Source organism: Pan paniscus, chromosome 6, assembly GCF_029289425.2.
Source record: "Pan paniscus chromosome 6, NHGRI_mPanPan1-v2.0_pri, whole genome shotgun sequence".
Taxonomy (NCBI): Eukaryota; Metazoa; Chordata; class Mammalia; order Primates; family Hominidae; genus Pan; species Pan paniscus.
In genome coordinates this window covers 116,954,386-116,978,264 of record NC_073255.2, presented here as the reverse complement: position 1 = coordinate 116,978,264, position 23,879 = coordinate 116,954,386, and the positions used below count along the sequence as shown (strand labels likewise).

Genomic DNA, 23,879 nt, shown 5'->3' with positions numbered 1-23,879 from the left:
GTAGCCTTGGCCAAATCATGTGCTTCATCTTTAAGCCTCAGACAAGACCTACCCCATCAGGTTGTTGCAAGGAACAAGTGAAGTAACCTGGCACCCAGCTGTTGCCCAGCACATGTTAGGGGCTGACTTGCCTAAGGCTGCACTGAGAGTATTTTGCAAGTGGACTAAAGTTGAACTGCTTTCGGAAGATATTTGGCTTCTTACTTTGTAAGTTGGAGTAAAGATTGTTTCTAAATCTAGTTCTTTTCCTTTTTGTCTCTAGATTAAACTCTTACTATATCATTCAGTTAGGAGCTCTCATGTTTAGCCAACGTTCTCAGAAAATGATCAGTTCAAGGGCTGTGGCATGGAGGGGAAGTGATGCAAGCTTTATTATGATACAGATGAGTAACCATATAAAATGGAAAATAATATTTGTTCTCCCCACATTCCCATCCCCTCTTACCAACCTAATATTTATCTATCTATCTATTTTGAAATGTTTGAGGCAGAGTCTCTCTCTGTCACCCAGGCTAGAGTGCAGCGGTGCAATCATAGCTCACTGTGGCCTCAACCTCCTGGGCTCAAGCAGATCCTCCCACCTTGGCCTCCTGAGTAGCTGGGACTACAGGTGTGCACTACCATGCCCGGCTAATTGTTTAATTTTTTATAGAGACAGGGTCTCACAATGTTGCCCAGGCTGGTCTCGAACTCCTGGTCTCTAGTGATCCTCTCAGCCTCCCAAAGTGCTGGAATTACAGGCATAAGCCACCACACCCTGGCCATAATATTTATTTTTTTATTGCCATTTATAACTTGGCTTACACTGCTACTGGCTATTTACTAAAAATCAGAGCAAACTTTGCCTTATTATTATGTATTGCATATATATTTTTGAAAGGTCACTCTTGCAGTTTTACTAAAAAAAAAAAAAATAAAAGTTTCAGTGAATTCCGGAAGTTTGGGAATTCTCGGTTTACGCTAGCCCTGTCCTGTGTTTCTGTTTGGCTCTGTCCTCAGGCCTTGCCACCATTTTCTCTCGGTGAAAGAACTTGGCTTCACATTCTGTTCAGTTTCATGAACCTGCCTGTCACTTTGAGGCAGCGTTTGGGATTCTGCTTCATGAGCCTTTGAACTCATGAACCAAGTTGAGAGGATTTGCTACTATAGACAATTATTTGATCTTCGAGATATTTTGAACAGTTCCCAAGTGCAACACCAGTGGTTGTCCAAAAGACACAGAGAAATGATGTGAAATTATAATTATGTAAAAAAAAAAAAAAAAAAGAAAGAAAAAAGCCCTGTGGCATGGTTGATGTCAGTGCTATGGAGTGAGCCTTTTAGTAGTGCGGTCAAGGACACTACTTTTTTTTTTTTTTTTTGAGACGGAATCTCGCTCTGTCACCCAGGCTGGAGTGCAATGGTGCCATCTTGGCTCACTGCAACATCTGCCTCCCAGGTTCAAGCAATTCTTCTGCCTCAGCCTCCCAAGTAGCTGGGATTACAGGCGCCCGCCACCACACCTGGCTAATTTTGTATTTTTTAGTAGAGATGAGGTTTCATCATGTTGGCCAGGCTGGTCTTGAACTCCTGACCTCGGGTGATCCACCTGCCTTGGCCTCCCAAAGTGCTGAGATTACAGGTGTGAGCCACTGCGCCCGGCCTTTTTTCTTCTTCTTCTTCTTTTTTTTTTTTTTTGAGACAGAGTCTCACTCTATTGCCCAGGCTGGAGTGCGGTGGCCCGATCTCGGCTTACTGCAACCTCTGCCTCCCGGGTTCAAGCGATTCTCCTGCCTCAGCCTCCTGAGTAACTGGGATCACAGGCATGCGCCACCATGCCCAGATAATTTTGTATTTTTAGTAGAGATGGGGTTTCACCATGTTGCCCAGGCTGGTCTCGAACTCTTGACCTCAGATGATCCACCAGCCTCAGCCTCCCAAAGTGCTGGGATTACAGGCGTGAGCCACCTGCCCAGCCTAACATTTCAAAATGCTAAAAACAGGTTCTTGTAGTCTTTTCCTTGGGTCCAGCATTGTTTGTTGCTGACTATATCAAGCAGCTACCAAGATGGCGCAGTGAAGGTGATGCGCAGTGGAGACTGTTCCCCTCGCCGCTCCCTGGTTCCTGCAGAGAGTCCTGTTGGCAGCTCGTTGGAACAATGGTTTTCCCCTGGAGTTTGAGGAGCTTGTCTTGGGTGTGGTGCATCCCTACACCATGTGTACAGTTTCCAGACTGCTATGATTTTATCTCTCAGCAATGCACCAAGAGGTTTTAGTGAAAATTTAAAAACCGCCAAATCGCCTATCAAACCGAGTCTGAAAAGAGACCTCTTGGGAAAGGACAAGCTAACTATTCTAAGTGGTCTACGATCCAAAGCATTTCCTGGGCTGAGTGTTTATCAAAGCTGAGCTTTACTTCCAAACTAAGCTTGGGAAGGATCTGGGAGTGTTTCCCAGCTGACTGGGGGCGGGGAGAAGAGGAGGATGCGAGTGTTAAAGAACAGAGAAAATATCACTCTCTTTTCTTTTACACAGTTATCTGCTGAAATCTGTCTATAGATATGGCTTGCAAACTAGGTGTTGTTTTGGAGGAGAGAGAGGATAGGTCTGCTAAGTGTTAATTTAGAAATTATATACAATATCTTAATTTTATTTTGGGAATGGAACATTGGGTAAGATTAGCTTTTAAATGGATCAGCTTTACTCTTCAAGGTTAGAAAAATGCATAGAAAATAGCATTATTTCCCTGTTAATTGTCATTAATCTCAACTCACACTATTTTTTTTTTTTTTTTTGCTTTGACTCTTACCATCTCAGAATTCAAGGTCTAAATTGACATATTTGGGAAGAGCAGGGTGTTGGGGAAACAGAACTGGTAAGTAGATGGTTTTCCTCTCCCATCTGACTCAGTGTTAGAGAACTCTGTTGGAGACAGTGTTAATTTCAATATCTTGATGCCTGATTTTATCGTTACAGACATCCTGTTATACAGAATAGCTTATTTGCTCTCTTAATAGAAATCTTGTAAAGAAAATCCATCTTCCTTATTTCACTGTTTCTTTCCCTAAAAGTTTCTGTATACCACCCCTTTATCAAGAATTAAGATGTTGGGGAAAAAAAAAACAAATCTCTTTGGGCTAAATAATGCCAGCTTCAATTCCCTCAATGATGACACATTTATCTGTATTTTAAAGTTGTTTTTTTTTTTTTTTCCCTTTCCCACTACACTGCTCTGCATGTGGGTTCCCTAGCTGAGAAGCTGCCATTGATGGTGAAAGACTTTAATCTAAATTTAGATTCTCTTCAGAGGTTTCGTGGAATACTTCCTTAAATTAAGCCACAGACTGCAAAAGCTGCTGCTGAGTGGGGCTTCCAGGTTTGTTTTTTTTTTTTTTCAGCTCTAGAAATAAAGAAGACAGGGCAGGAAGGACTGGCTCTCACTCTCGGCTTCTTTGGGAGATTCTGCCATTGTAGACAGAATCAGTAGCAGCTTCTGTCATGAATTTAAAACTCAGGAGAGAGGATTTGGTGGTAATCTGATGGAAGTGGAAAACAATCACGACTCTGAGGGAGTGTGGGTGAAACAAGTTGCTTTGTTTAGGTTGTGTTGGAGACTGTAGGTAGTAATAGACAATGATAGGACATCTTTTTGTCTGATGCCTGTAAGTGTACCTGGAGACTTTGAAGCCACACTTGTTAGTTCATTCTTGCATTACTATAAAGAAATACCTGAGACTGAGTAATTTACAAAGAAAAGAGGTTTGATTGGCTCACGGTCCTGCAGGCTGTACACAAAGCATGGTGTTGGCATCTGCTTAGCTTCTGGGGAGGCCTCAGGAAGTTTCCAATCATAGCGGAAGACAGAGAGCAGGCATCACATGGTGAGGGAAGGGGTGAGGTGCCAGGCTCCTTAAACAACCAGATCTCATGTGAACTACCAGGGCAAGAACTGACTCATTACCATGGGGATGGCACCAACCCATTCATGAGGGGTCTGCGCCCATGACCCAATATCTCCCAGTAAGCCCCACCTCCAGCACTGGAGGTCACATTTCAGTATGAGATTTGGAGAGGACACATATCCAAACCATATCACCATGAGTTAAACCAATACATCAAATTTTTAGGGACAGTTGGAAGATCTTCAGAGTCAAGACAAAAGAGTTGAAAATGGGGTGTTGGACTATAACCATGAGTATTTTATACAATCTCTCTTTCTCCTTGAATCATAGTAATGGTGTTTGAAAGCTCCTTTCAATATAGAGAACCCCCTTACCTGTCAGTGCCCAAAGGCCCCCAACTGGGGAGATCTGAAGTGGGAGGAGGAAGCTGCCCAGGTTTTCCTGTCCCTGGAGAGCCATGGGTCCTGAGGATTGGAGCTTATCATTGAGCAGGCTGTTGTCACATACACAGCCTTCCAGCTTCTATTATGATGCATTGTACTGTTTATATAATCTTGTATTTGGGAAATGCCTAATTATATTTTTTAAAATTACTCCAATATCTGTCACTGTTAGATAAACACTTCTAGAATCTCATTCCCAGTGTTTTCTTTCTCCTGGCATGGGTCAACAACCTTCCTGTGAGCATATTTTCATTATATAATGGCCCCTTTATTTACATATTTACTCTTTTTAAAAGGTTAATTTCTTTGTGGGGAGGGAAGGTGATATATACACAGTGTAATATTTAAACTGTACAAGATGGCTTATTTGGAAAGGAAATCTCTTCACGCCTGGCCTTTGCCTTCAAGTTCTCTTCCCCAGAGGCAATCCACTGGTAACAATTCCTTGTATATTTTAGCAAAGATACGCTAGATAAAAATACTTGTACATATATTCTTTCTCTACCTCCCCATCCCCCTTTAAGAAGAAGCACACTATACACTGTTCTTTACTTTGCTTTTTTCCTCAATATATCCTGGAGATCAGGAATTCAAGACCAGGCTGGGCAAAATAGCGAGACCCTGTCTCTAAAAAAAAAAAAAAAAATTGGCATGTTAGCTTCTCGGGAGGCTGAGATGGGACGATCGCTTGAGCCCAGAAGGTTGAGGCTGCAGTGAGCTGTCATTGCATCACGTACTGCAGCCTGGGTACAGGGCAAGACCCTGTCTAAAAATAACAATGCAGAAATAAATAGGAACTATCTTAGAGATCCTCCCATATCAGTATAATATAGAGCTGTCTTTAAAAAAAAGTTGAGGTAAAATTCTTGCAACATAAAATTTACGTGTATAATTAAGTGGCTCTTAGTACATTCCCAGTGTTGTACAACCATCACCACTATCTAACTCTAGAACATTTTCATCACCCCCAAAAGAAACCCAATACTCATTTAGCAGTCACTTTCTGTTCCCCCAAGCCTAGCCTTTGCAACTACTAATCTGCTTCTGTCCCTATGAATTTGCCTGTTCTACATGTTTCATGAAAATGAAATCATATGTATGTGGCCTTTTGTGTTGTTTTCTTTCACTTGGCATAACGTTTTCAAGGTTCAATCCTGTCGTAACTTGTATCAATACTTCACTCCTTTTTCTTGCTAAGTAATATTTGATTGCATGGATAGACCACATTCTTTTAATTGATTGACATTTGGATTGTTTCTGCTTCTTGGCTATTGGGAATCATGCTGCTATGAACATTTGTGGGCAAGTTTTTGTGTGAACATATGCATATGTTTTTATTCTTGGATATGTACCTAAGAATGGAAATGCTGGGTCATATGGAATTCTGTATTTAAATTTTGAGGGACTGCCAAACCGTTTTCCAGTCACTGCATCATTTTACCATCCCATCAGTGGTGTTCAAGGGTTTCAGTTTCTCCACATCCTAGTTTACACTTGTTATTTTCCATCATCGTTTTTTTTTTTTTTTTGCTGTTTAGTTATTATTACAGGCATCCTAAAGGGTAGGAAGTAGTATCTTATTGTGGTTTTGATTTGCATTTCCCTAATGACTAATGAGGATGAGCATATTTTCATGTGCTTATTGGCTACTTGTATATCTTCCTTAGAGATATTTATCCATTATTTATCCATTATTTGTATATCTTCCTTAGAGAAATGTCCAATAATTTTTGTATTTTTAGTAGAGACAGGTTTCAGCATGTTGGTCAGGCTGGTCTTGAACTCCTGACCTCAGGTGGTCTGCCCGCCTTGGCCTCCCAAAGTGCTGGGATTACAGGCGTGAGCCACCACGCCCAGCCTATATATTCTTGATATTAGACTCATCAGATATATGATTTCCAAATATTTTCTCCCATTTTATGGGTTATCTTTTTACTTTCTTAATAGTGTTCTTTGCTGCATAAAAGTTTTAAATGATGGAGTTCTTTATTTTTAAATTTTGTTGTGGCCGGGTGCAGTGGCTCACGCCTGTAATCCCAGCACTTTGGGAGGCCGAGGTGGGTGGATCACCTGAGGTCAGGAGTTTGAGACCAGCCTGGCCAACATGGTGAAACCCCGTCTCTACTAAAAATACAAAAAAATTAGCCAAGTGTGTTGGTGGGCGCCTGTAATCCCAGCTACTCTGGAGGCTGAGACAGGAGAATCGCTTGAACCCAGGAGGCGGAGGTTGCAGTGAGCTGAGATCATGCTATCGTACTGAAGCCTGGGCGACACAGTGAGACTCTGTCTCAAAAACAAAAACAAAAACAAAAAAAGCGTTGTTTGTGCTTTTGGTATCATATTGAAGAAATCATTACCTAATCCAAAGTCATAACTAATTTACCTCTATGTTTTATTCTAAGAGTTTTAGTATTTTAGCTCTTAAATTTAGATCTTTGTTCTATTCTGAATTAATCTTTATATATAGTGTGACATAGGGGGGTCCAGATTTATCCTTTTGCTAGTGAATATCCAGTTGTTCCTGCACCATTTGTTGAAAAGACTGTTGAAAAAGACTTTTCCCCCATTGAATGGTATTGGCACCCTCTTGAAAAAAAAATTGACTGTAAATATATGGCTTTACTTCTGGACTCTCAATTGTATCCTGTTGATCTATAATGTCTCTCCTTATGCCAGTACCACACTGTTTTGATTACTGTTGCTTTGTAGTAAGTTTTAAAGTAGGAAGTGTGAGTCCCCCAGCTTTGTTCTTTTTCCAGATCGTTTTTGCTATTTGGGCTCCCCTGTAGTTTTATATGAATTTTAGGATGAGCATATCCATTTCTATAAAAAAGGCACTTGGGGCTTTGATAGAAATTGCTTTGAATCTGTAGGTTAATTTTAGGAATATTGTCATCTAATATTATGTCTTCATATTATTAAGTCTGTGAACACAGGATGTCTAAGTCTTCAGTTTCTTTCAATAATGTAATTTTCAATGTATGAGTCTTGTATTTTTTTGGTTAAGTTTATTTCTAAGTATTTTATTCTCTTTGATGCTAATGTAAATGGAATTCTCTTCTGAATTTCATTTTTGGATTGTCATTGCTGGTATATTGAAATACAGCTGATTTTAGTATGTTGATCTTGTATTTTGCAGTTCTGCAGAGCTTATTCATTAGCACTAACAGCTTTTGTGTGGATTCTTTAGGGTTTTCTATATATAAGATCATGTCATTTTTCAATAGAGATAGTTTTACTTCTTCCATTCCAATCCAGATACCTTATTTGGCAATTGCAGTCTAGTCTTGTTCCTGTTATTAACGGGGAAGCCATTTGGTCTTTCACCAGTAAATATGATGTTAAGCAGTGGGTTTTTCATAGATGTCCCTTATCTAGTTGAGGGAGTTTCTATTCCAAGGATGTTGAATATTTTTATAATGAATGTTGGAATCTGTCAAAAAAAATGTTCTGCATCAATTTGGATGATATTGTGGTTTTCCCCCTTTATTCGATTAACATGGCATATTACATTGATTGATTTTTGTATGTTGAACCCTTGCATTCCTGGGATAAATCCCTTGATCATGGTGTATAATCCTTTTAATATGCGCTATGTTAGATTTGTGCATATTTCATTGAGGATTATTTGCATCTGTACTCATAAAGGATATTGGTCTGTAACATCTTTGTCTGACTTTGGTATCTGGGTGATACTGGCCTCACAGAATGAGTTAGGAAATGGCTCCTCTTCTTTTATTTTTGGAAGAATTTATGAAGGGGTTTTGTTAATTAAAAAAAAAATGTTTATGGTAAAGCTCACCAGTGAAGCCATCTGGTCTTAGAGTTTTTCTTTTTGGAAGTTCTTTTGGTTATTGAATTAATCTGTTTGTTATAGGTCTATTCATTTTGCTCTTTCTTCTTGAGTCTTTAAAAAATTTTTAATTTTTGTGTTGAGTCAGTTTTTGTAGTATGCATATTTCTAAGAATTTGTCCATTTCATCTGGGTTACCTAATTTGTTGGCATACAATTATTCATAGTATTTTTTTTTAAGTTGAGTAGTAGTGTCCCTAGTTTCTCTTTCTCTCTCTTTCTTTCAAGACAGGGTCTCACTCTGTCAGTGGTATGATCTCAGCTCACTGCAGCTTCAGCCACCCAGGCTCAAGTGATCCCCACACCTCAGCCTCCCAAGTAGCTGGGATTACAGGTGTGTGCCACCACACCCAGCTAATTTTTGTCTTTTTTGTAGAGACAGGGTTTCACTATGTTGTCAGGCTAGTCTCAAAACTCCTGAGCTCAGGTGATCCACTCGCTTCAGCCTCGCAAAGTGCTGGGATTACAGACATGAGCCACTGCACTGGCCCGTGTCCCCACTTTCATTTTTTTATTTCTAGTGATTGAAATCTTCTCTCCTTTTTCCTTGGTCAGTCTATCTAAAGATTTGTCAGTTTTATTGATCTTTTCAAAGAACCAACTTTTGATTTTCTTAATTCTCTGTATTGCTGCTTTATTCTCTATTTCACTTATCTGTGCTCTAATCTTTAATATTTCCTTTCTTCTGCTTGCTTTGGGTTGAATTTGCTGTTCTTTTTCTAATTCCTTGAGATGGAAGTTTAGGTTATTGATTTCAGGTCTTCCTATTTCAATATACGCATTTATAGCTATGAATTTTGTTCTCTTCACTGCTTTTGTTATATGCCACACATTTTGATATGTTGTATTTTCATTCTCATTCTTCTCAAAGTATTTTCTAATTTCTCTTGTCATTTTTTTCCTTGACCTATTGATTAACAGTGTATAAGTTCACATTTTTGTAAATTCCAAATTTCCTTCTGTTATTGATTTCTAATTTTATTCCAGTATGGATGCAGAAGATACTGTGTATGACTTCATTCTTTTAAAATTTATTAAGACTTGTTTTGTGGCCTAATATGTATCCTAAAGAATGTTCCACATGTGCTTGAGAAGAATACACTTTCTGCTACTGTTGGGTAAACTGTCCTGTATATGTCCGTTAGGTATAGTTGCTTTATAGTATTTTTTAAGTCTTCTGTTTTCTTGTTGATCTTCTGTTTAGTTGTTCTGTTGTTATTGAAAATGGAGTATTGCTGTCTGCAACAATTATTGTAGAGCTATTTCTCCCTCAATTTTGTTAGTTTTTTTCCTCATATATTTGGGGCTCTATTGTTAGGTTCTTATATGCTTATAATTGTTATATCTTCTTGATGGTTTGACTCTTTTATCATTATATAAGGTTTTTCTTTGTCCCTTATAACAATTTTTGTCTTAAAGTCTGTTTTATCCGATATTAATATAGCCACTGCAGTTGGTTACTGTTTGCATGGGTTATCCTTTTCTATCCTTCTATTTTCAACCTATTTGTGTAATTGGATCTAAAAATAATCTCCTGTTTATGTTAAGTAAATATTTTCTAGTGTATTATTTTAATTCCCTTTAGTACAAATTTAAATAGTATTTTCTTAGTGGTTGCCCCGTGGTTTACAATTAACATCTTAATTTATAACAATCTAGTTTAACTTAATACCGACTTAGTTTCAATGGTATATAAAAACTTTGCTCTTATATAGTTCTGTCCACCACTTTATCTTGTTATTGTCACAGATTATATCTTTATACATTATGTGCTCATCAGTGTGTATTTGTAATTTTTATGCAGCCATCTGTTAAATCATATTTTAAAAAGAAGAGTTACAAGCCAAAAATAACATTACTATTCATTTTTTAAATTTGCCTATATATTTTCCTTTATTAGTGTTCTTTATTTCTCAGGTTACTGTCTAATGTTCTTTTTTTTTTTTTAGACGGAGTCTCACTTTGTCACCCAGGCTGGAGTGCAGTGGCATGATCTCGGCTCACTGCAAGCTCCGCCTCCCGGGTTCACGCCATTCTCCTGCCTCAGCCTCCTAAGTAGCTGGGACCACAGGCCCCACCACCACACCCAGCTACTTTTTTGTATTTTTAGTAGTGACAGGGTTTCACCGTGTTAGCCAGGATGATCTCGATCTCCTGACCTTGTGATCTGCCCGCCTTGGCCTCCCAAAGTGCTGGGATTACAGGTGTGAGCCACCGCTCCCAGCCATCTAATGTTCTTTTGTTTCAGCTTGAAAGACTCCCCTCAGCATTTCTTGTAGAGCGGGTTTACTATCTACAAACTTTCTTGGTTTTTAGCTTTGTAATGTCTTCATTTCTCCTTTGTATTTGAAGGATAGTGCTGGCACATATAGAATTTTTGGTCGACAATGCTTTTCTTTTAGTAATTTGAATATATAATTCCATTGCCTTTGGCTCTATGGTTTCTGATGCGATGTCAGATGTGACTTTTATTGAGGATGCCTTCTACATGATTAGTTGTTTCTCTCTTGCTGTTTTCAGGATTCTCTCTTTGTCTTTGTCATATAACAATTTGATTATAATGTGTTCCTGTGTGGATCCCTTTGAATTTATCTTACTTAAAAGTTTGTTTAGCTTCTTGAATGTGTAGATTCATGTTTTTCATCAAGTTTGGGACACTTGCAGTCATTATTTTTAAAAATAATTTTCCTGCTCCTTTCTCTTCTCTCATTCTGGGATTCCTATTATGCTTATGTTATGCCAGATGGTATTCCACAGACTTCTTAGACTCTCTTTATTTAAAAAAAAATTTTTTTTTATTTCTGTTCATCAAGCCAGAAAACCTCAAGTTACCTATTCTCAGGTTTATCTATTCTCATGACTTCATTTTTTACCTGTTCAAATCTGCTGTTGAGCCTCTCGTGAATTTTTAATTTACATTATTGTACTTTTCAAACCCAGAATTTTTATTTGATTGCTTTTTTATAATTTTTGTCACTTTGTTGATATTCTGTATTTGTTGAGACACTGTTCTCATGGTTTCCATTAGTTCTTTAGACCTGGCTTTTGTTTTTGTTTTTAGCTCTTCAAGCATATTTAGGACCATTGATTTAAATAGTCTTTGTCTAGTAAGTCCAGTGACTAGGCTTCCTCAGGGGCAATTTCTGTTAATTTCTTTTTTCTGGGTACAGGCCATAGTTTTTTGTTTATGTCTTGTAATTTTTTTGTTCCAAACTGGATTTTTTGTATATTATAATGTGGTAACTTAGGAAATGAGATGCTCCCCCTCCCTGTGGATTGTTGCTGCTTGTTATAGCTATGCCTTGTTCATTTAGGACTTTTCTGAACTAATTTTGTGAAGTCTGTATCCTTTGTCATGTGTGGCCACAGAGGCCTCTCTTCCACTAGCTTAGTGGTCAGCTGATGAATCACTAGAGATTTATTTACACGTCTGGAATGACAACAACAACAACAGAAACCCCCCAGTCTTTGCGGATGGGCTGTGTGTATGTTGTGAGGCATGCCTTCAAGGTGCAGCCAGGCATTTTACAACTCTGTCTTAGTTTTTACTTCCTGTTTGCAAAGATCCTGAAAGTCAGCCAGAGGTAGGAGCTTAGGGCCCTCTTAGGTCTTTTCTGAGCATGCACCCAGTTGTGGCATGCATGTGACTTTCTTGATTCACAAAAATATGTAGGAGCTCTTCAAATGAAGCCCATATTCCCTAAAGTATCTCATTCCTTAGCCTTTCCTCCCAAGTGTTTACATTAGTCCATTGTTTGTCTCTTGCCCCAGGTAATAGCAATGAGTACATTAAATGTTTTCAACAAATGCATGCCCCTACACCCCACCTCTCCTCCCCTGTAGACCTCTACCACTCCCACACTTCTACCCTTGATATCTACCTTAGCCCTGGGAGAGTTCTGAGTTAGGCAAAAGACAGGCATACCCTTTGAGCCAGTTCTTCAGGGAGCCACTAGACAGGTCAAATCAGTCAACCACAATTCTTTGAGAATAAGATATGTTCTGCTCCCTGTGGTACTAGGTACCTGTACTGGAATGTTAACTGTTGCCTTCAAGGCTGCTGCTGAACTGGGGAGTGGATGGGACCAGGGTAAATTAAAATTCCATGACTCTCTCTTAGCTGTTTATTTTATATTAGGTGTTCCCTTGCTTGTAGTAAGCTTTTGATTATTTCCCAGTGTTCTGAAACAGTTGATTCTGGCAGTTTTTGCCAGTTATTCATTGTTTTTAATAGAGTGATAGACTTGGTGTTCTCTACTGTCTTAGTCCATTGTCTGGTGCTATAACAGAATACCATAGATTGGGTAATTTATAAAGAAAAGAAATTTATTTAAAATTAATTTAAATTTAAATTTGCTAAATAGCTCTTCATAGAGATTATTTTAGTTTATATGCCTACCAGCAATGTCTGAGAGTGGCTGTTTATACCATCATCAACACTACTTAGTATCAAATTTCTTGATCTTCACAAATTGATGGATACATGCCATCTCTTTTTGGTTTATTGGTTTTTCTCTTATGATTTTGGATAAACATCTTTTTAGGTGTCATTCGTATTTGGTTTTCCACTGAACTGCCTTTCTGTATCATTGACCTTTATTCCATTATTCTTGGCCTTTAAAATTTATTTATTAGTTATTACCACTACCTCTTGACTAGGGTAATATATTGAACTGGTTCAAAAATCAAAGTGCTATAAAAAGGAGTACTCAGTAAGTCTTGCACCTGCAGTTGGTAGCTATTTTATTAGTTTCTTATTGATCCTTCCATGGTTCTCAACATGCAAATACAAGCAAATGCTAAAATACTTGTTAACTCCCTTTTTACACAAAAGGCGGCACCCTATGTCTACCACTTGCGTATTGTTTTTGTCATGTACTATTTTCCTGGGGACCGCTCTCATCCTTTTTCATGGCTGTGTATTTACCAGAATTTACTTAGTCAGTCCTGTGTTGCTGGATCACTTGGGCTTTTTCCAGGCCTTTGTTCCTCAGTGATGTGCTAAGTAGCCCCATGCATGTCATTTCTTTGCATGTGCCAGTTTGTCTATGGACGACATTGCCAGAGTAAGATTGCTGAGTTAAACGGCACATGCATTTAAAAAGATATGATAGATATGGCTGGACTTCCCTACGTAGGTGTTGTAACATTTTGCATTTGTTCCAGTCTGTTTCTGCATCATCTTTTCAATAGATTGTCAAACTTGGATTTTTGCCAGTCTGATAGGTGAGAGATGACATCTTATTGTAGGTTTAATCTGCATCTCTCTTGAGTGAGGTTGAGGGTCCTTTCATATATTCACGGGCTGTTTATGTTTATTTCCTGTGAGCTAGCTCTTGATATCTAGTTCCCTGATTCTTTCCCAAGAAAAATTCCATAAATATTTTCACAGGATTGCGTTAAATTCCTAGATTAATTTGGAAAGAACTGATTTTATGTTGCATCTTTTTATCCAAGAACTTGTTATGTTTCTCCATTTGTTCAACCCTTCATATATAAAACTTTCTTCATATGGTTTTATTTCTAAAGTTTATTTCTAGGAATTTTATCTTTTTTCACTGTTGCTTTAAATGAGATCTTTACCACATCTGTGAACTAAGATTGCCTGTAGATACAAAGGTTGTTGTTTTCAGTATTCTAATTGTGTTCCCAGTTATCTTACTGAATTATTCTTATTCTTTATAATAGTTTTTCAGTATATTTTCCTGATAATCATATCAATGAACAATGTTTCAGGACCTCATTTTTTATTTCTAGCTCTTTTTCTTATTCTGTTGAGTCATTAGTGCATCCCAACACTCTTCTACAGTACAAAGGAGTCTGTGTACTATGTACTATGTGTTGCTGGTTTGAGGGATGTCCTTGTTTGCTCTTGGCTTTGATGGAAATGTGTCTTAATGTTTGTCCATGAAGCGAGATATTAGCTTTTGAATTGAAATATGTATATTTTGTGATGTGGAGAAAACATTTATATCTTTTTCTTGTATTAAGTTTAAAAATCATACTTGGATGTCGAATTTTATCAAATGCTTTTTCGTTATCTTTGGTGACTCACTCAGAGTCCAGTCAGAAAAACAAACTACTCCAGGCATTTCAGATGGAAGAGATTGAATACGAGGATTGGGTTATATACGAGTTCAAAGGCTGACAAAATACAAAGGAAATGGGGTACTAGGATAGTGCAGACACTGTCACTTCCAGGGCTGGGGAAAAATAAGAGATGGTGTTACCACAGTTTTGGAGCTTGGTGCAGGGCTCCTGTGGGGCTGGTCTCCAGGCCTCCGAGAGAGGCACTGCAGAACTGCTGTACAGATGTTTGAGGGTGTGGGTGCAGCTCAGTGAGTGTTTGAACCCCTAGGGAGGGTTTGTGACCTGGTGGGTGCCAAGTCAACTGAGAGGGCTCCCATCTGGTCAGCGTTTGGGAGCCAGCCAGTGAGGGAGTGAACACAGTATAGCCTGAGGACAACCTGGGGCTAAGCCCTGCGGCTTGCCGGTGTCTGTGAGGGGGTGTGGCGAGGCTGGCACTAAGAGTGACAACGGAAGATGGGGGCTGGAACCACCATCTGCTGCTGCTGGTGGCATACTGACAGAAATAGGAAACTAGGAAGGAAGTCCCTTTTTCTCTCCTGTCATCTTCCATCCTCTCTCTAGGACTTCCTGTTGGCAGAAGTTAACAGGGAGTCAGCCAACAGGGGGTCTGGAAAACCTAGGTGAGTTGGTGAAACTCTAGCCCCAGCGTTGTAGAGAGAGTATAGCAGAGTAGGCTTGGAGAGGAAAGAACGTGGGTAAATAACTGCACATCAGGAATCATGCTATTCCCTTAACATGTCACTTCTGGGTGTACAGAATGACTTTCAACACGATGCATTAGCTTAATATCATATTAGGAAAACTCAACCTATTCCAAATTTCCGGTCACACCACAAATTTGTTACTCTTGTCAATACTGAATTCCATTCTGTTATGCTCAGAAGGTTACTAAGAGCCTTCTTACTAAACTTCTTCCTTGATTTAAAGTGTGCATATTACTTTAGGCTTGCAGCTGTGTGTCTAGTGATGGAATTGAAGAAATGGCTCTGGAAAATGCTCTGCTCATCTAATGGGCAATGCTCCTGTGTCCTTTTCTTTTTTTCTTTCTTTCTTTCTTTCTTTTTTTTTTTTTTTTTGAGACAGAGTCTCTCTCTGTTGCCCAGGCTGGAGTGCAGTGGTGCGATCTTGGCTCACTGCAACCTTCACCTCCTGGGTTCAAGCGATCCTCCTGCCTCAGCCTCCCCAGTAGCTGGGATTACAGGCATGCACCACCACGCTCGGTTAATTTTTTTGTATTTTTAGTAGAGACGGGGTTTCACCATATTTGCCAGGCTGGTCTTGAACCCCTGACCTTAGGTGATCTGCCCGCCTCGGCCTCCCAAAGTGCTGGGATTACAAGCGTGAGCCACCATGCCTGGCTGAGAATTGCTTGATCCCAGGTGGCGGAGGTTGCAGTGAGCCAAGATCGCGCCACTGCACTCCAGCCTGGGCGACAGAGCGAGACTCCGTATCAAAACAAAATTGCAAGTCTTTAGTGCAAGGGCGTAACAGGGAATGCCTGGTATGGACCAGTTGTTAAGGCTCTGCACAGCAACAATGGCCAAGTGTTCTTTATGTTGTGAGTAGGTTGTGAATTTCATTACAGTGTGATGAGGTTTGTTCTGTTCGTGGTTTTTGCATACTTTCAAGGGATTTTCTTAAACTTGTGAGTGAGTTCAGAGATGTCTGTTATAAATGAGATTTTAAGAAGAATGACTTTTGAAAGGGTTCTCACATAGGCAAATTAGGTCAGCAACTTCACTTTCCATGCTTTTCACACTTTTGGGATACTTGTCACCTAGTTTCTGGGTCAGGTGTGTATATATGCCAACAGGCTGGCTGTTTAGGTGAACAATAAGATGTCTCCATACACTGGTGGTGTTACTAATACTCAAAAGATCGATCACGTGTGAGGTTGCATTAAGAGCAACTTCTTTTCTCCGGGAATGCCACTTAATACCACTCTGGGACTGGCTCTGAGAAGCCTGGGAGGAGCTTAATATTTCTTGCTTCCTGTAACTGTATGCTGTTTGGTGCAGGGTAACCCTGCAAATAGGACAGAAAGATCGTTTGCAGTGAGAATGGCTGGAGGTTGACGCTTAACTTTCTCTGTGTTCAAGAATGGTTGTTTCCCATTTGTCAGTTGTGTTAGGTCCGAGGGATTTCTAGGAGCTCCTCATGAGTCTGGATCTTAAGGAATCAATGAAGCCCAATCAGAAATATCTTAATGTCAGTGTCTTTTTTGTTCGTTTGTTTTTGGTGACAATTACAAACATTTTATTATCTTTTAAAATTTTTGTGGGTACATAGTAGGTGTATATATTTATGAGGTACATGAGATGTTTTGATACAGGCAGGCAATGTGAAATAAGCACATTGTGGAGAATGGAGTATCCATCCCCTGAAGCATTTATCCTTTGAGTTACAAATAATCCACTTATATTCTTTAAGTTATTTTGAAATATACAAAGTTTTCCAGAAAAGAATGCTTTCTATAAGAGGCTCCCCATGGTGAGGGTCCTTTGTAGTGGCAGAAGAATTAATGAGGGTAGATTTCAATTTCACACCCTTGCTACAGAGGTGATGGGAACTCTCTACGTCTGCTATGCAGGTGCTGAGGGCACTGAGTCATCTTTGTTCAGTCTTGTTCCTTCTGGTGACACATGAATGTACCTTTACCAAAAACATCACAGAATCTACGATGTGTTATTTCCATTTGGTTAATAATTATAACTACCTTTGGATTTCTTCCTACATCTTTCCACACTTACTTGGGGAAAATGCAAAAGGAATATTTCATCTTCACCGCAGTAGTGCCTGTGATTAATGCAGTCATGAGCTGCTAACGAAACAAGCAAAGAGCTGCTTAGCTTTGATTCAATCCTTAAATCACTTGGGAAAAACTAACTGAAGGGGGAAAAAAAGAGGTCGGAGAAGGCACTGGAATTCTCTTTTCTGTTTTTTCAAGAGACAAGGTCTCGCTATATTGCCCAGGCTGGATCTGAACTCCCAGGCTCAAGCGATCCTGCCTCTGCCTCCTGAGCGGTTGGGATTACAGGCATACACCACTGCTCCCGGCAACAATGGAATTGTTAAAGACAGAGGCTGGCCACCTGTCTGACTTGCTTGCAGTTAGCACCCACACTGCTTATGAAAGTACTAGCGAGTTTCAGGCCTTTTCCTTGTAGTTCATGTGACCTTGTGTTCCCAGTATTTACCAAATATTTTAAATAGTTTCCCAAAAAATTTCCTCCTTCATTTCACACAGTGTGCACATTCAGACCATAAAAGGCCCTACTGGAATAAATGCTGAAATTTCACAAACCACAGTGTATCTTAATGATAGGTTTTTAGATATAGGTTTACAGGGGGGCTTATAGTAGTTTCATGATAGGGTGAATTTTTCTCAATCTTTGATATTTTCCAGTTTGCCTCCTTGGGGTTGCATTTTGGCAGAGAAGGCTTTAACACCCCAATGTTCTTAACTTCAGTAGTTGTTGATTGAACAACTACTTTTGGCAATAACCTTTTTCTGTACCATAGAGGATATCAAATAAAAAGGGAGAATTGACCAGATGTAGTCCCTGCTTTGTAGAATGTTACATTGGGAAGGGAAAGATGGAATGGTGAAGAGAATCACAGAAGTATGGAGAGAGGCAGATTGATTCCAGCTGGAGGGATTTGAGGAAGGTTTGTGTAAGATGTGGCATGTGAACTTGGCCTGGCATGATTGGTTGGAAATAGGCAAAGGGATGACGGATGGGGAGGGCATTTTAAGTAATGCAAATAGATTGAGCAAAGGCTTGGAAGTAGAATAGCACTTGGCAAAATGTGATGGGAGAAGGGGAATGATAGTCACTCTGTGGACTGGAATTGTAGTCTTAGTGGGATAGGCGATGTAGAGAGTCTTCATCCAACTGTGTGATAAATATCCTCTGGCCATTTAGGCCCCCTCTGTGACACACACAGCCAAAATTTAATATATGATTAGAATGCAAAAATCTGTCATTATAAGACAAAAATCAAGAAACAGTATATATGGTGGTAAAGAACATAGATTTGAAGCTAGATTGCCTGGGTTCAAATCTTTAATAGCTGTGTTATCTTGGGCAAAGCTACTCAGTCTCTCTGATGCCTCAGTTTTCTCACCTATAACACGGGATAAGACTAGTCCCTATGATAGATTGCAAGAATTAGATTAGATGATTAACATGAAAAGGGTTTACAACAGTACCTGGCATATAGTATAGAGTAGTGTGTAATTGTTAGTAATTAGTAGTAGTGGTTGTTGTTTTAGTGTTTGTGTTTGGGTATAATGTGTAATTGATTTTTTTTCCTTCGAGAAAGATTAGCCTTTCTGTAGCTTATGTATTCTATATAATTTTGCATTAGTGAAAGTATAGCATCTCAAGCTCGTAAGTGCATGAAGACTCTCACAGTGGAATTTTCGTTGTGATAAAAATGTCTTTCAGAGAGAATTTGCGCTTTGCATTGTAGCTGTCTAGTTTCACTGGCTGCTTCTTGGGATGTGGCAGATTGTGAAGGTTAGTTGGTTGTGTAGCTTATTCATGTGCATGTGCATGTGTACACCTGTGTGTGTATCACAGGTTCTTGTTGAGTCCATTTTGAAATTAATGGGATATATATAGAAGAGAATGATTATCTTTTCTATCAGGAGGGTGTTTTGGTTACAGGCAACAGAAACTGACTTTGGCTCATTTAGGCTTAAGAAAATTAATTGGAAGGCTGCTAGGAGCGCCTAGAAGAGCCAGTGGCTGGGCACCAAACTTGGGAAAAAGCAAGAAGCAAGGTAGCTTGGGTGACCAGGAAACCAGCATCCTGGTCATAGGCAGACAGCCTGGTCTGCGTGAAGCCCCTGTTGCTGTCATTGCCACTGTAATGTGGGATCCCCAGCTTCCAATCATTCCTACTCTCCTCATATAACTGCTTGTTGTATAATAGCAAAAAATTGGAAGCAGTTTAAATGCCTAGCACTAGGGATCTTAATACATTATGGAACAGCCATGTATCGGAATAATTGCAGCCCTTAAACATTTTATGTGAGAATATCTAATGACATGGAAACCGTTCACACATTCTATTAAGTGACAGTGGCAGGTAGCAAAACCGTATGGGCAGGATAATTACATTAAAAATCCGATCAAGTAGGTATTACTACTATTCCTATTTTATAGATGATGCATAGAGATTTTGACTCTTGCCCAAGATCACGTGGGTTAGTAAGTGGAAGAGGGGGGTTTCAACCTGGGAGTGAGGCTCCAGAACCAGGCACTTAGCCATTTCACTGTCCTTTCCCTGATAAAGACAGAAAGGCTCTAGAGGAAAAAGTAGTAATAGCAGTTATAGCTGGGTAGTGAGATCATGGATACTTTTATTACTATTTATTTCTTCTGATTTCTATGAGCATATGTTACCTCTATAGTGACCAAAATGATTCTTAAGTTATTGTAAAAATATAACGTTTTAGAATACTTTTCTTCCAGTTGAAAAGTTATGTGTCCCGGCGGGGCACGATGGTTCATGCCCATAATCGCAGCACTTTGGGAGGCCGAGGCAGGCGGATCAGTTGAGGTCAGGAGTTCTAGACCAGCCTGGCCAACATTGTGAAACCCCATCTCTACTAAAAATATAAAAATTACCCAGGCGTGGTGACGCACGCATGTAATCCCTTGGGAGGCTGAGGCACGAGAATTGCTTGAACCTGGGAGGCAGAGGCTGCAGTGAGCTGAGATCGCACCACTGCATTCTAGCCTGGGTGACAGACTGAGACTCCATCTCAAAAAAAAAAAAGAAAAAAAAAAAAGTTGTGGCCCGGAGATATCCATCACAAATTGCTTTTCATATATGACAAGAAAATTTCAAAAATTGTCTCCATCAATATATGAATTTTCTCTTTGAAGTTTTGTGTCCTACTGTGTGTGTTTATTGTAGACAGGACAAGCAATTTCCATCATTGAAACCAGAAAACATCTTTGGAATTTTAAACTCAGTGTTGCTGTATTTTGGGGATTACATAAAAGCATTGATAAAATAAGTTGTGCTTTAAATGGAAGATTTAAATCTGTGAAGCTTTTTAAGATTGTGTTTGTCACGTCTTGGCACACATTTCTTGTTTGTAGAGTCTGGTTATGAAAAGACTCGGGTTTCCATATGTATATTTAAAATACTCTGAGTCATGGATTCAAATGAGTAATTGACATAATATGTCCATCAGATTCCTGCTTTGTCATACCGTCACATAAGGGGAGTACATTTATTTTAGTAATTGTAATAGCAAACACAGTTAATTAGCAAAATGGTATTCATTTTAAATACCTTTCCCCGGTGTCTTTTATAACTTTCCAGAAATTGCTTTATTGGAATGAAAATGTGTTTGATTTCACAGGAGGCTTAGGAAAAGGGCCACATGTGTATGAACACAGGCGTATGTATACGGTGCTGGGAGTGGTGTATACATAGGTGTTTAGAGATTAGAAGCTCCATGTCTCTATTTCTTCCTCCTTTTTGCTAAGTCTCAACTCAGAATCTGAAACCACATTGATTGTAAGATGTACAATTACATGTGCCACCAAAAAAGAAAAAAAATTGATTGTAACCGGGTGTGGTGGCTCATACGTGTAATCTCAGTACTTTGGGAGGCTGAGGTGGGTGGATCGCTTGACTCAGGAGTTTGAGACCAGCCTGGGCAACATAGTGAGAACCTATTTCCCCTAAAGATGGAAAAATAAGCCAGGCATGATGGCACGCACCTGTGGTCTCAGCTACTTGGGAGGCTGAGGTGGGAGGATCGCTTGAGCCCTGGAGATGCACTGCTGTACTCCAGCCTGGGCGACGGAGTGAGACTGTGTCTCAAAAACAAAAAACCAAAAAAACCAAAAAAATGCAGTTGTAAGATTTACAATTACGTGCACCACCAAAAGAGAAAAAATGCTATGAATCAAATAATGTTGATGCTTTCTAATTATCTATAACCTTTACTTATAACATTGAAAGAGCCACTTATTTAAGTATAGATTTTTTGCATGTGTTATTCTTGTATATACATAATTTAAAAGTATAAGAAAAATAGATTAAGGAATTCTTAACATTTCTTCACAGTCAGTGTCCATCTCTTCTGAATCATCCGTTTGACACAGAATCAACAATATTTGTATTTTCACATAATGAGTAATCAAAGTGTTGACAAGGCAGCTTTTCTGGAAGAGGGCTCTGTAAGTTTTTTTAAACAGCTATATTAAGATAGAATTCACATACCATATAATTTGCCCCTTTAAAGTGTAAATATCAGTGGTTTTGGGTATATTCAGTTATTCATTTTGTAAATTTGGCAAAATGTACATTATAAAATTTGCCATTTTAACCATTTTAACTATTGAGTGGATAAGTTCTCTTTCAAAACTCTTTAGAGACAGATGCGTAGGATATTAATATGTACAAAGAACAACAAAATATTCAAATAATTTCATCATAATATTAGGGAGATTTTAGAATGTATAAAAATATAAAAATTCCATGTTACTATGTATAGGATCCTATTTTACCTATCTTTTATATATAGTGCAAATTTAAGTGGAATCAAAATGTGTAATCCTAGTATGCCCATATAAAAGGGTAGCCAACATACAATGCCTTGTCTTTGAAAATTTCAAATGTGCATCATAATATCACATTAAAAGTCTTTGAATGTGCCTAGACATGGAAATGCAAAATAAGAAAAATTAAATTATTCCCTAGTTTTGTATGTATCTTTTTTTTTTTTTGAGACGTGGTCGTGCTCTGTCGCCCAGGCTGGAGTGCAATGGCACAATCTCGGCTCACTGCAACCTCCGCCTCCCTGTTCAAGTGATTCTCCTGCCTCAGCCTTCCCGATAGCTTACAGGTGCACACCACCACGCCTGGCTAATTTTTGTGTTTTCAGTAGAGATGGGGTTTCACTACAGTGGCCAGGCTGGTTTCCAACTCCTGACCTCAGGCGATCCGCCTGCCTCGGCCTCCCGAAGTGCTGGGATTACAGGCGTGAGCCACCATGCCCGGCTGTGTGTATCATTTTTTTCCCTTGAGGGTGAGATTAAAATGTCTAGACCTTTAGATGTGGAATTCCCACCTCCATTTACGAAAAGTGATTACACATTGGGCAATAAATTAAATCTATTTATTGTGTTTCAGTTTGAAATTTAATTGTGCATGTCTCTGGTAGGGTATTTTTTTGCTGTTTAAATCTCTGCTCCAAATATGAGCCAGGAACACTGTAGCTCAGTTTTAAAATTAGTAGAAACTGCATGTTACATGAATGGAACATTCTTTTTTGTTATTCTTTTTGAGCTAGGGTCTTGTTCTATCACCCATGCTGGAGTGCAGTGGTGCAATCATAGCTCACTGCAGCCTCGAACTCCTGGGCTCAAGTGATCCTCCCACCTCAGCCTCCTGAGTAGCTGGGACTACAGGTGCACACCACTGCACCCAGCTAATTTCTGTATTTTTTTGTAGAGATGGGATTTTGCCATGTTGCCCAGGCCGGGGATGGGACATTCCTTTCACTATTCCCTACCCCCCCCATATTTCTTCAGAACTTAATAATAGTTTTGTTCCTTATCAAGAACCAAGTTCATTGGTAGCCTCCCAGAAAACTGGATTCAGTTCTAAAATGAAGAGATGGCTGGAAAACTTATCGAATGCATTTAAAAATTGGTCACCTTTTCCTCCATTTAAGAAAAGTCTCAGAATCACTTCATTATGTATAGTGTTCTTTTCTCCACCTTGCTTATCTCTGAAACACTCTTTCTCGGCTTTGGATTTAAAATTTGGTAAGAATTATTGTATCTCTCTTTGACTCTGAATATTCTTGTTGCTTTGTAAGATGTATATGTCTAAATTTCATCTCTTCACTTCACATCATGAAATCTTCCTTCTCTAGTCTTCTGTTTTAAGTCTCAGTTTGACTATTGATAGAATGTTTCCAGTATTAACTTATAAGCTATGACTATGAGTTGATAACTGTTGTTTTAACAAAGATACAAAATTTATTCAAATAAATCTGCTTTAGTCTCCTGGGAAAGCTGGATATATATTTCTGTGATGTTGGGCTGAGAATTCTGAACTGCATTTTTATTTTATTTTTTTATTTTTGTTTATTTTTCAAGATGGAGTTTTGCTCTGTTGCCCAGGCTGGAATGAAGTGGCGCGATCTTGGCTCGCTGCAACCTCTGTCCCCAGGTTAAAGCGATTCTCCTGCCTCAGCCTTCTGAGTAGCTGGGATTATAGGCGCCCGCCACCATGCCCAGCTAATTTTTGTATTTTTAATAGAGACGGGGTTTCACCATGTTGGCCAGGCTGGCCTCTAACTCCTGACCTCAGGAAATCCACACTCCTCGGCCTCCCGAAGTACTAGAATTACAGGCGTGAGCCATTGGGCAGGGCCGGAATGGCATTTTCAAATTGAAATTAACTGCTGGATGCGTTCTTACTTTCTTACTAGGTAGAGTACAACATCTTTCCTTTTGCTTAGTTTATATTGTTAAAAGTATATATTTGGCATTCTGGGGTCAGAGCATTTTGCTTTGCAGCTTTTTTTTTTTATTTAACTTTTCCCACTAAAGGTTTTAAGATTACTGT

At 39.2% G+C, this 23,879-nt stretch overlaps 1 protein-coding gene across 8 annotated transcripts in view; it reads left to right on the top strand.

Moving 5' to 3' along the window:
• Positions 1-23,879, top strand: part of SMURF1 (SMAD specific E3 ubiquitin protein ligase 1) — a 116,347-nt gene that overhangs the window by 20,131 nt on the left and 72,337 nt on the right. Inside the window, exon 2 of one of the 8 annotated variants that reach the window (XM_055115156.2) lies at positions 2,797-2,854. The exons of the other annotated variants lie outside the window; for them this stretch is intronic. The gene's annotated coding sequence lies outside the window, so the exon portion shown is untranslated. The remainder of the gene's footprint in view (positions 1-2,796; positions 2,855-23,879) is intronic. 8 annotated transcript variants of the gene reach the window in all.